The 12956-nt window shown below is 47.9% G+C and overlaps 1 protein-coding gene across 6 annotated transcripts in view; it reads left to right on the top strand.

Annotated features, from left to right (window-relative positions):
* Positions 1-11606: 11606 nt before the first annotated feature.
* ZFR (zinc finger RNA binding protein) overlaps positions 11607-12956 on the top strand; it is a 38741-nt gene continuing 37391 nt past the window's right edge. For 2 of the 6 annotated variants that reach the window (XM_075587620.1, XM_075587588.1), the window contains exon 1: positions 11617-11766. The gene's annotated coding sequence lies outside the window, so the exon portion shown is untranslated. Of the gene's footprint in view, positions 11767-12118; positions 12325-12956 lie in introns of those variants that run through there. The other 4 variants (XM_075587605.1, XM_075587630.1, XM_075587614.1 and 1 more) reach the window with 4 other exon arrangements.

Genomic DNA, 12956 nt, shown 5'->3' with positions numbered 1-12956 from the left:
GAAAACTGGTTAAAGGACAGGCAACAGAGGGTTGTCATAAATGGAACTTTTTCAGGTTGGGCTAAAGTCGTGAGTGGAGTACCTCAAGGATCGGTACTGGGACGCCTGCTTTTTAACTTGTTTATTAATGACCTTGAGGTTGGGATCGAGAGCAAAGTCTCCATCTTTGCTGATGATACTAAATTGTGTAAGGTAATAGAATCAGAGCAGGATGTAATTTCTCTTCAGAAGGACTTGGAGAGACTGGAAACGTGGGCAGGTAAATGGCAAATGAGGTTTAATACAGATAAATGTAAGGTTATGCATTTGGGATGCAAGAATAAAAAGGCGACTTACAAATTAAATGGAGATATATTGGGGGAATCCTTGATGGAGAAGGATTTAGGAGTGCTTGTAGACAGCAGGCTTAGCAATAGTGCCCAATGTCATGCAGTAGCTGCAAATGCAAACAAGATCTTATCTTGCATTAAACGGGCAATGGATGGAAGGGAAGTAAACATAATTATGCCCCTTTACAAAGCATTAGTAAGACCACACCTTGAATATGGAGTACAATTTTGGGCACCAATCCTAAGAAAAGACATTATGGAACTAGAGACAGTGGAGAGAAGAGCCACCAAATTAATAAAGGGGATGGACATTCTAACTTATGAGGAGAGGCTAGCTAAATTAGATTTATTTACATTAGAAAAGAGGCGTCTAAGAGGGGATATGATAACTATATACAAATATATTCAGGGACAATAAAAGGAGCTTTCAAAAGAACTATTCATCCCACGGGCAGTACAAAGGACTCGGGGCCATCCCTTAAGGTTGGTGGAAAGGAAATTTCACCAGCAACAAAGGAAAGGGTTCTTTACAGTAAGGGCAGTTAAAATTTGGAATTCATTACCCATGGAGACTGTGATGGCAGATACAATAGATTTGTTCAAAAAAAGGTTGGACATCTTTTTAGATGGGAAAGGTATACAGGGATATACCAAATAAGTATACATGGGAAGGATGTTGATCCAGGGATTAATCCGATTGCCAATTCTTGGAGTCAGGAAGGAATTAATTTTTCCCCTTAATGGGGTTTTTTGTTTGCCTTCCTCTGGATCAATAAGTATAGATATAGAATAAAGTATCTGTTGTCTAAATTTAGCATAGGTTGAACTTGATGGACGTACGTCTTTTTTCAACCTCATCTACTATGTAACTATATGTAACTATGTAACCCCTCCACCACCCTGCTTGACAGTTGGTATGAGGTATTTATACTGATATGCTGTGTTTGGTTTTCGCCAAACGTGGCGCTGTGCATTATGACCAAACATCTCCACTTTGGTCTCGTCTGTCCAAAGGACATTGTTCCAGAAGTCTTGTGGTTTGTTCAGATGCAACTTTGCAAACCTAAGCCGTGCTGCCATGTTCTTTTTAGAGAGAAGAGGCTTTCTCATAACAATGCGTTTTCTTCCAGGTAGGAGGAGCGCTCAAATCTTGGGATAATATGCAGGGAAAAATGGAAGAAATAATAGTGCAGACCAAATATGTAAAATGTGCAAAAGATAATCTCAAAATAGGTCTCAATCGCAATATATGAATAGGTAACAGACGTGTCAGAGATCCTTCTCTCTTTGACTGGAGCCCTTGTGCAATAAATGCCCTCTGATAATAATGATGCTAGATCAATGTATCTGGTGGGCTAGAAGGGTCCATAAATCCTGAGTGTACCTCCCGAGGGTTAAATAAAGAAAGAGAGCACACAATAGTGTAATAAATAGGGTATAATGTGGCACAAACACACACAGGTAATGCACTCACATTTGTACAATGGTATGAATCGTTGGAGAGAGCCGGAGGTGACTCGTGGAGGGATATTGCTGTTACAGTCACTTGGAGATTTCTTCCGCGTGCGTCACGTCCGGTGACGTCACTTCCTGTGACGCGGCGGTCAGGGCGGAAGACGCTGTCTACCGCTGTGAATTCTCCTGCTCGTTTGCCAGCACCTCCTCTCGTCAGTACTCCCCAGACAATGTCCTCCAAATTGCTAAGTCGGATTCTACGCGTTTCGTAGCTGTTGCCACTTCTTCAGGAGTCATGGCAACCCTTCCAAATAAATCATACTTTTTCAGTCTTTTTCTAATTATACTTTCATGAACTTTAACATTTAACATGCTAACTGAGGCCTGTAGAGTCTGAGATGTAACTCTTGGGTATTTTTCAATTTCTCTGAGCATTGCACGGTCTGACCTTGGGGTGAATTTGCTGGGATGTCCACTCCTGGGAAGATTGGCAACTGTCTTGAATGTTTTCCACTTTTGAATAAACTTTCTCACTGTAGAATTATGGACTTTAAATTGTTTGGAAATGGCCTTATAACCCTTCCCAGATTGATGGGCAGCAACAATTGCTTCTCTAAGATCATTACTGATGTCTTTCCTCCTTGGCATTGTGTGAACACACACCTGAATGCTCCAGACCAGAAAACTGCTAACACTTCGGCTTTTATAGAGGTGGTCACACTTGCTGATGATCAATTAACCAAGGACATTTGATTAGCAGCACCTGTCTGCTACTTAGCATCTTAATTCCTATGGAAGCAGTAAGGGTGTACTTAGTTTTTCACACATAGCTTCTCCATTTTGGCTTTATTTTTGTTAAATAAATCATGACACGGTGTAATATGTCATGTGTTGTTGTTCATCTGAGGTTGTATTTACTTAGTTTTTAGACCTGCTAAGGAACAGATGATTGTTATTATGTCCTGATATATAAAACCATGGAATTCAAAGAGGGTGTACTTTCTTTTTCACATGACTGTACTTGTTAAAAAAACACGAGACAATTCAAAATCAAACAATTTATCAATTCTAAAACTGACTAAGTGGTCTATTTATTGTTATGTCCTTGTGTTTTGCAATATATAAGTCGAACTACACGACACTTAAGAGTCCAGATTCTAGAGCACATTCGGAACATTATTATGGAGCGTAAAACCAACAATGTATCATTACATTATAAAAAAATCCACATTGTACAGTGGATGTGGATAAAAAGCATGTCCTTAAATCTGACTCCAGTTTTCTAATCACACATTTACTATTAGCCGCCAGATTGTGCATTGCTTCTAACTAGAAGAATGTATCGGCACCAAATATGACACAATGTTGACAAGAGTAGGGTACCTGCGATCGCGCCCCCCCCCCTCTCGTGTGACCTGGCGTCAAATGACACGGAGGGTCACGTGACGTCACGTGACCCGCAGTGTAATTTCACACGCGCTGCCATGATGATGCGTCATGTCACATGACCTCGCAGCGTCATTCGATGCCGCTTTGTCATGGCGACATGACCAGGAGACGGCTGAATCCCGGTAAATTGAGGATGCAGAGGTCTCGCGTGGTCCCCCAGCATTTAATTTAAATGCCTCTGGCAAGAGCGCGGGGCCTCTGCAACTGCCCGCGTGAACCCCCCTCCCCAAAAAACAAATCCTGCGCACCCCTGGAATAGAGCATGGGAGATATGTACTTTAGAGATCATTACTTTTTCCTTATGACAAAAACACTCTAAATTTATGGATATCTGGTTTCCTTTCTTGTCTTATTTGGAAATGCATAACTCTATAATAGCGAGACCAGATGATGCTGGGAGTTATAGTATATAGATTATAAAAATGATTAAAAATGATTTTCTTTCATATACATGTATAAATGTATTTGTTTTCAGAGTGGTATCGGATATCGGGTTGGTGTCTTGTTTTGTGGCAATGTCTGGTGTTTTTGCAGGGTTTTTGTATAATATATGAGCTGTGGTGTGGGGGGTTGTGGGAATGTGGGGGTACAGTAGTTGTTAAGTTTTTTTTTTCTCTCATGAATTATTGTATTTATATTATTTCATGTTATTCAAAAACGAATAAAAAGATGATTTAAAAAAATCCATAAATCCAATCCTACAGGTCTATCCTACAGTATATTGGTATACAGTCACTATCCCCCAACTGGAGAGGGGGCAATAGAATTATAGACCTTTCCCGTAGAGCAAGCATGTCAAACACAAAGGCTAACACGGGCCAAATAAACAAGGTTTAAGTTTAGGTGGGCCGCAAAAAAACAAAAACTTAAATTTTCATAGAAACGTAGGTTTATTTCGAAAAGTACAGTATAAAAAAAAGAACAACAACGATAAAATTAATGTTTTCTTCCTGACACTTGGCATCTCTGACTCTCTCCCTCCCTCTGACTCTCTCTCCCTCTGACTCTCTCCCTCCCTCTGACTCTCCCTCCCTCTGACTCTCTCCCTCCCTCTGACTCTCACCCTCCCTCTGACTCTCTCTCTCCCTGACTCCCTCTGACTCTACTCTCCCTCCCTTTGACTCTACTCTCCCTCCCTCTCTCTTGACTCCCTCCCTCTCTTTGACTCCCTCTCTCTGACTCTCTCCCTCTCTCTCTGACTTTCTCTCCCTCTCTCTGACTCTCTCCCTCCCTCTCTCTGACTCTCTCCCTCCCTCTCTCTGACTCCCTCTCTCTGACTTCCTCTCCCTCTCTCTGACTCCCTCTCTCTGACTCCCTCTCTCTGACTCCCTCTCTCGGACTCTCCCTCTCTCTGACTCTCTCTCCCTCCCTCTCTCTCTCTGACTCCCTCTCTCCCTCTCCCTTTCTCTCCCCCTCTCCGACTCTCTCCCCCTCTCTGACTCTCTCCCCCTCTCTGACACACTCTCTCTCTCTCTCTGACACACCCTCTCTCTCTCTGACACCTCTCTCTCTCTGACACACACTCTCTCTCTGATACACTCTCTCTCTGACACACTCTCTCTCAGACACACTCTCTCAGACACACACTCTCTCTCAGACACACTCAGACACACACTCTCATACACTCTCTCTCTCTGACACTCTCTCTCAGACTCTATCTCTCAGACACTCTCTCTCTCAGACACTCTCTCTCAGACACTCTCTCAGACACACTCTCTCTCTCAGACACTCTCTCTCTCTCTGACACACACTCTCTCTCTCTCTCTCAGACACACAGACTCTCTGACACTCTCTCTCTCTCTCTCTGACACACTCTCTCTCTCAGACACTCTCTCTCTCAGACACACTCTCTCTCAGACACTCTCTCTCTCTCTCAGACACTCTCTCTCTCTGTGACACTCTCTCTCTCTCTCAGACACTCTCTCTCTCTCAGACACACACACACACAGAGATACACACAGACACACAGAGATACACACAGATACACTGTAATGATGCGCGGAACACGCCCCCTGCGGCGTGTTCCTTCCTTACCTTTTTACTTCTGATCGCCACCCTCTAGCTCTGAGTCAAGATCCTGTGTCTTTAAGGATTCTGAAGCAAGCAACGCCATCTTGCTTTCTGGCAAACCCTGCCCTCTTCCTCCTGACAGGTAGTAAGCCTCTCTTTGACTTTCTCTTTGCATTTAGTCTTTTGCTACCAGCCCTTGTGACTGCTAGTACTCATCGCATACTGTTCCTGTCTGGACCTCTTGGGACCTTTACTTATCTCCTGTGGATTCCGGAAGACTGGGACAGTCACTCTTATACTACTGAGGTTAGTTTATCGTCGGGTAGTGTAGGTACCTGCTTAGTAGGGTTCACCTTGACGTGGTAGCAGGCTTATAATTCCTTGGCCAATGGATTAGACTAAGAACCCTTATGTTATGTTTAGTTTCGCTGCACCTTGCTGTTTCTGTCACTATGCCTTTAAGAAGTCTGGACGTTCTCCAAGAAGCAGTCCTTCTCTGGATGTTACCTTGTGCTCTGGACTCCATGTTTCCAGACTCCTGTGCTGAAGCATTGGCTTCCCGCAACCCCCGCGTTGGTGTCTGGGAGCGCGCGCACTCCCTCTCTGCTGTCAGAGCGCGCGCGTGCAGCTGGATAACTTGTGTCTCTGAGCAGACACCGCACCTCCGGACGCGTCGCGCATTCTCATGCACGCGGCGCGGTCACGTGACTGCGTGCGCCGATCCCCAGCTGCACGGCAACTTACTCCCTTTTTATCCCCTGCGGCCTCCCCACCTCGCTAACGGGTCCTTCCCTTTTTCCCTGCGCTTGTGAGGAGAGCACAAGCGTGACATTATGCTCAGCCCAACAAACGGACCCCCAGAGGTGGCCCCACCTTCCTCCATGTTCCATGCCATGTTCGTGTCCATGTTCCTAGTTCCTGTGCCCCTGTATCGTTGGGAGATCCTAGTCCCCCCATGTCTAGTAAGGATCGTTCGGAGTCCGATCCTGAAGGGGGGGATACTGTAAGGAATCGGGGAACACGCCCCCTGCGGCGTGCTCCCTCCTTACTTGCCGCATCTCAGTTCCCGCTCTCCTTATAGAGCATGCAAGCACCCGCGGTTCCCTACTTGTACCACGGAGCCCGGCCATCCCCGGTCGCGTCACGCATTCTCTCACGTGTGGCGCGTACACGTGACGGCGTGCGCCGCCCTCCAGCTGCGAGTCAACTTTCCCTTTTTCCCTCTATTTCTAACTCTGAATCTCCCATTCCAGCCCTTGAGGTTTTTCCTGCTTTAATCCCTGCTAGGCAGTCTTGTCAGAGAAAGAATCCTTTCTACTTCCACGTTCTAAGCTTGAATTTCTAAGTTCTGTTCTCAGGGTCATTCCTGTATTAACCCCTGTGGGGCACCCCTATGAGCCTCCTTTGGTAACTCCCTGTTCTTCGCCAGCCAAGGTCACGTCCCTATCTCCGGAAGAGAAATCCCTTGTGTCTCCCATTACAGAGGAAAAGCTCCCTATTTTTTACTCTTAGGCACTATCTGGTGTATTCTCTACCCATGCCTAGTTTATCTGATGTCTCTCTGTATGGCATGCGCCGTCCTCTAGCTGCGAGTCAAGATTCCCTGTTGATTCTCTGTGTGGCGGGCGCTGCCCTCTTGCCTAGTTTCCCTGATGTCTCCCTGTATGGCGTGCGCCGCCCTCTAGCTGCGAGTCAAGATTCCTTGTTGATTCTCTGTGTGGCGGGCGCTGCCTCTAGCTGCGAGTCTTCCTTCCTATGCATCGCTGCCCCTTAGTCTCTTGGATCGCTCGGAGTTCGATCCTTAAGAGGGGGGTACTGTAACGATGCGCGGAACACGCCCCCTGCGGCGTGTTCCTTCCTTACCTGTTTACTTCTGATCGCCACCCTCTAGCTGCGAGTCAAGATCCTGTGTCTTTAAGGATTCTGACGCAAGCAACACCATCTTGCTTTCTGGCAAACCCTGCCCTCTTCCTCCTGACAGGTAGTAAGCCTCTCTTTGACTTTCTCTTTGCATTTAGTCTTTTGCTACCAGCCCTGGTGCCTGCTAGTACTCATCGCATACTGTTCCTGTCTGGACCTCCTTGGGACCTTTACTTATCTCCTGTGGATTCCGGAAGACTGGGACAGTCACTCTTATACTACTGAGGTTAGTTTATCGTCGGGTAGTGCAGGTACCTGCTTAGTAGGGTTCACCTTGACATGGTAGCAGGTTTATAATTCCTTGGCCAATGGATGAGACTAAGAACCCTTATGTTATGTTTAGTTTCGCTGCACCTTGCTGTTTCTGTCACTATGCCTTTAAGAAGTCTGGACGTTCTCCAAGAAGCAGTTCTTCTCTGGATGTTACCTTGTGCTCTGGACTCCATGTTCCATGTTTCCTGGTTTCCGTTTCCAGACTCCTGTGCTGAAGCATTTGCTTCCCGCAACCCCCGCGTTGGTGTCTGAGAGCGCGCGCACTCCCGCTCTGCTGTCAGAGCGCACGCGTGCAGCTGGATCACTTGTGTCTCTGAGCAGACACCGCAACTCTGGACGTGTCGCACATTCTCATGCGCGCGGCGCGTTCACGTGACTGCGTGCGCCGATCCCCAGCTGCACGACAACTTACTCCCTTCGTATCCCCTGCGGCCTCCCCACCTCGCTAACGGGTCCTTCCCTTTTTCCCTGCGCTTGTGAGGAGAGCGTGACATTCACACACATAGATACACACACACACAGATACACACACACACAGATACACACACACAGATACACACACACACACACACACAGGAGAGCAGAGGAGAGCAGAGGCAGCGACGGATGTGAGTGACTGGGGGGAGAGGGAGGGGGGAGGAGGAAAGGCATGCGATCCGTGCAGGACAGGCAAATGTACAACTAATTCCCTCTCAGCACCCCCCTAGCTTCTCCTATCACCCGGGGCAGAAGGGGACGGGACACCGCGCAGCCACCAGCAGACAGAGGAACCAGGAGCAGGAAGGCAAACACACACTCACCGTGTGCTCTGCACAAAGCGGAAGCCCCGCCCCCGGCTTCCTCTCTGCCTGCAGCCAATCCCCTGCGGCCCGGCCAGCATGAAGGAGGGATGTGGGGAGGATACTCGCGGCGCCCATCTAGGCAAGCCACGGCGCACCAGGGCGACACGGCGCACAGATTGGGAACGACTGGGCTGGGCCGCAAATATGTTCATTGTGGGCCGCATGCGGTCCGCGGGCCGCGAGTTTGACATGCTTGCCATAGAGAGTCCTTTTGAATTTATAATTTAAATACTGTACTCTCATCCAAAAGGACTAAACATTGATATAGGCGTTAACTTTTTTTTTTAATCTCGTCTCTCATTAATGTATTATCATCATTTTTTATCCTAGTGTTGTATTTAACATTAACATATTAGAGTATTTATATGTATATGTACATTCATTCTATTTTCAATGGTACTATTTAATGCTCAATATGTTACTGTATATGGCATCTTTGCTCTCTATCAGCATCTTGTGGTAGTTTGGCTAACTACACATTATTATTTTTTTTTACATATTTGCTTTTACATGTTTTTTATATTTCTTATATATTTTTTAAATTATTGTATAAATTGAATAACTGTATTTTCTGTTATGTTTTATATATTAAGCACATGAACTATTGTGACGGTTGGAGTAGCAAGTCTTCATAATAAAGGTGAAGCTCGACTGGTTACCCCGGAAAATCATGGTTCCCTGGTAGCTTAGTAGCACCATAAGCCAGGGACACTGTATGCATAACCTAAAACCTGTCCTGTTGTGTGTTAACTTTTTCCTGTTGTGTAATAAAAGTGGGATTTTGGGAGTGGGAGTTTCAAGGGGGATATTTGGGTCAAAATGTGTTTAGAATCTGTGTAGAAGTTCGGGTACAGTCACTGGTAGTCCCGTTCTACCCGACGAGCAGGCAGGCATGCAATGTGAAATACACCAGGGCTACAGTGTCCCCCAGAGTCCTGGTTTTCGACCCCAACTATCCAAGTCCCATTTCTCCCACATGTATGATGTTCCCCTAAGGTTACCAGGTTTAATAAAGAAGTGTATTGTTTTTAAAAGTATGTACTGTATTAATCTCTATACAGCCAGCCCAGGCATCTAAGTGGGTGCCGGGATTTTTGCATAAAGATTGGGGATCAAAGAGGAGAAAGGAAGTCGAGAGGTGTCGGAACAGTTTGGTGAAGTGGGGAAGGGCAGAGTACTGGGTCCGGAGATTTAGGGCTTCCCGCAGGGAAGACACTTGGACTGGCAGACCTGTTGGAGCCTGCCCAGCTGGAAGCAATGGGCTGGCTGGGGGAAGCCACTTCTCGTAGGCACGATTCCTATCGGCCAATTCATATTTCCCGCTCACCCGGCTTTTTGAACCGGCTCAACACACCCCCTTCTCTGAAGTCAGCAGCCAGACGATCCCCCATTCTGATTGGCTGGCTGAGTTATGATCTGTCCTCTGATTGGTCAGCAGCCCCTAATCCATGTTAGACATAGAAAACTGAGGTCTATGTAAGGGGACTGGTCGATCAGAGAACCAGACGATCTCAGGTTTGGGTCGGTGAGGCGCTGGCGGGCTTTTCAAAGTTGCTCTGTTGCAAATAACAGAGCAACTGGCATTTTTAGTCGGAGAAGCCTGCCTAGCGGAGACCAAGTTCTGAATTTGCGGCCAAGTTCTATTTTGTGGCTTGCTCGCGGTTAGCGGGTACAGACAGGTATCTTCCCTGGAGGAAGGTACCATGAAGTTTCTGGACCAGGAGCGGACAGGGTAAGCCTTCTGAAACAGGCGCCCTGCACCTAATTAGGCTAGTGTCTCCCCCTAGATCCCCAGTTAAGTGTTTATTCTATTGTATTTTGTGTATCATTTGTATGTCTACTGGACAGAATAAACCTCATTTTATTCCACTATCTTGTTCTGTCTAGTGAATTGATCCCCAATGGTAAAAGTGATAATAGCACTGGTCTCCTGTGACAACTCTAATCTAATATTAAGGTTATATAATCATGACGTCATTGATTTTATAATATAAATGATCAGGAGTCCCCTACTATTCCATAATCCCTGAAGAAGCTCGTTGTTAGAGTGAAACACGTTGGATTGGTTTTCGCACGCTGCGTTATGCCATGGTGTCCCTTTAATGCACACAGTCGCTGTCTGCCTCTGCTACGAGACACAGAAGTCCTCTGGGTCCCTACACTGACGAGTGATGTCAGGCTGTGTTGAGACTGGATCGAAGCTTCCGGTGTCCCTCTGCACAGACAAGTGGGAGAGTTCGGCTACAGTTATACTGCTGACAACTTTGCTACAGTCTATATTGATTTCAGCCGCTACCGTACTACAGCCAGAACTGATTCAGGACTTATATCAGGGAAACAGATGATAGCACCTGGAACTTGAAGGAGCATACCGTGAGATCCTTCTTAGGCCTGGGACATAGAGGAGCAAACAGAGCTGATCCGCGCTCCTGCTCTGCCTCACCTGCTCCAAAATGGAGCTTTTTCCTGTCCTTGCAGGCGAGGCAGTGAGTGTCCTCAGGGGGCGGGGCAGAGCAGAGGCGTAGCGGGAGACGAGGCTAGTCCCTCGCTCCCATTGGATGTGAGCGGTCACGTGACCGCTCACATCGCTTCCCTGAGCGGCAAATTTGAAACTTGCCTCCGCACGCATCAGCGCGCATGTGGAGGGAGAAACTATAGCCGCGCTGATGACAGATGCAGGGGCTTTGTGCATCTGCTCAGCGCGGGTCAGCCCGTCTTCGAGCTTAAAACCACTATGTCCCAGGCCTTAGGTTACCATACCTTAAGGCAGTGGTGCGCAAAGTGGGGGGGGGGGCGGCAAGCACCGCGCAAGCAAACTCGGCAACACCGCGCACTCAGCGCTAGCGTGGACGTAGCCTAAGAGGAATTGCAGCATCCACCCCAGCCATCCTTTCTCTGCAGCAGCTTGTATACAAAATGTGTATTTGCTGCAGCATGACCCTAGCACAGGGCTGTTTCAATTATTAGTATGTATTTCTAAAGCACCAACATATTCTGAAGCGAGTGTCCCTGCTCTTGTTTGGATAACCAGCTGCTGGTGTCACTGATACACACAGCTCCTGCTCTCTTTGTATGAGGAATAGGCAGATAATGAGAAGCTCATCCAGGGACAGAGTGCTACACTGCGGCGCACGCCACTCCGCCACCGCGTGCTCGCTCCAATGTCCTCTCCTCCTATCTGCTGCGCTTTGTTCCAGAACAATCTCAAACAGCGTGGTCACGTGTGGCGGCGCCGCCGTCGTATGCTCGATGACGTCACGTGGCTGGCAGCCTAGACTATGCCCTCAACCCGCAAGGGGCCGCAGGAGTTGTGATGGCGGATCGCCAGCCTCAAGATGGCCGCCTACTACTTTGCCTTCTGCCAAGGTTACGCGCAGTTTAGCGTCGTGACGTTTATTTCTTTACTCTCCTCCCTTTCGTGCGTAGACCAGCGACGTCAGTTCCTGTTGCAGTGGATCCTGTAATCGGACGCGAGGGTGAGCGCTCAGGTGCGTTATTTATATGAACAATGTATGTTTTGAAGGGTTTTTCTATGCACGTTTATTATCATTCGTACGTAAAACAGAGAGAATGGAGGATCTCTGTTATGGTGATCAGCGGGCGCCTCGTAGTGCAACGCAGTGAATGACTAAGGACACGGGGGGAGAGAGAAGGCCTAGACTGGTGGCCAGTACCTTTTTATTCATGTGCGCATGCTGGAAGGAGGCCGCGCGGACTGCACAGTCTCCACTCGCTCAACTGTCACTGCTCGCCCGTTTCCTCGTGCGGCTGCACGCTTCGGCCCTCACTCATTATGTCTGCAGCTCGCGCCCTCACCCGCCCGCCTCGCGCCTCTGCATAGGTTATAGTGCCACTATCGGCTTTTTAAACCGTTCAGCGGCGGTAACCTGAGCGCATTGCCGACACCACCCTGCAGCGGAGGCGCTACATGACGATGTGCCGCTCCGCACCCAGCTGCCTGTCCGGCTCGCAGGTGTGTGGGTTTCCCTGCGGGGGAAGGGACCAGTCACCGGCAGGAGGCCGCCTCAGGCGGTGCCATGTTTTAGGTAGGGGAATTAGCGGGAGAAAATGGCGCTTGTTAGAGGAGATACCCGGCACCCTTTATAAAGCCTCCGAAGCAGCGGTTCCCGGCCTGAGCCCCGGACCCTCCCGGTGACATGAGTTGCGGAGAGCATCCTTTGCTGCGGGACAGGCCGTTGCTTGTGAAGCAAGCCCCCCCCCCGGCAGACTTTGCACCGCACACATCTTGCATTGTATGTAGGTTATTTGTGAACCACAAATCGATTACCGGTAAAGCGTACGATGTAATACCGGGGGGGGGGGAGCATAATAATGTTATCCGCCATTCATTCCCCCTTACTGTATGTATCATCCACAGCTCAGCTTCAATTCGGGCCAAGTGGGGAGCACGTGGGTACTGATATGCCGGCGCCGAATAAGCACTTTAATAGACATGCAGTTGTATTGTGCTCTGTGTGGGAGCCGAACAAGCACTTTGCACCCCGGTGTTAATGTTTTTAGTGATGGAGCTCACACCATGGGCCAAGCACCATTTGCAAATAATGTTCAATATAGCACCGGGAAGTGTGATACAAAGGTGGGGGGCATTAAATACCAACATAAACATTGACCGTCCCTGTCCAAAATCAGATTCGTCTCTGTAGGCGATATGTCAAAA

The sequence above is a fragment of the Ascaphus truei genome, chromosome 1 (assembly GCF_040206685.1).
Source record: "Ascaphus truei isolate aAscTru1 chromosome 1, aAscTru1.hap1, whole genome shotgun sequence".
Taxonomy (NCBI): Eukaryota; Metazoa; Chordata; class Amphibia; order Anura; family Ascaphidae; genus Ascaphus; species Ascaphus truei.
Note: the sequence above shows the minus strand (reverse complement) of the source record. Positions and strands in the feature narration are given on the sequence as shown.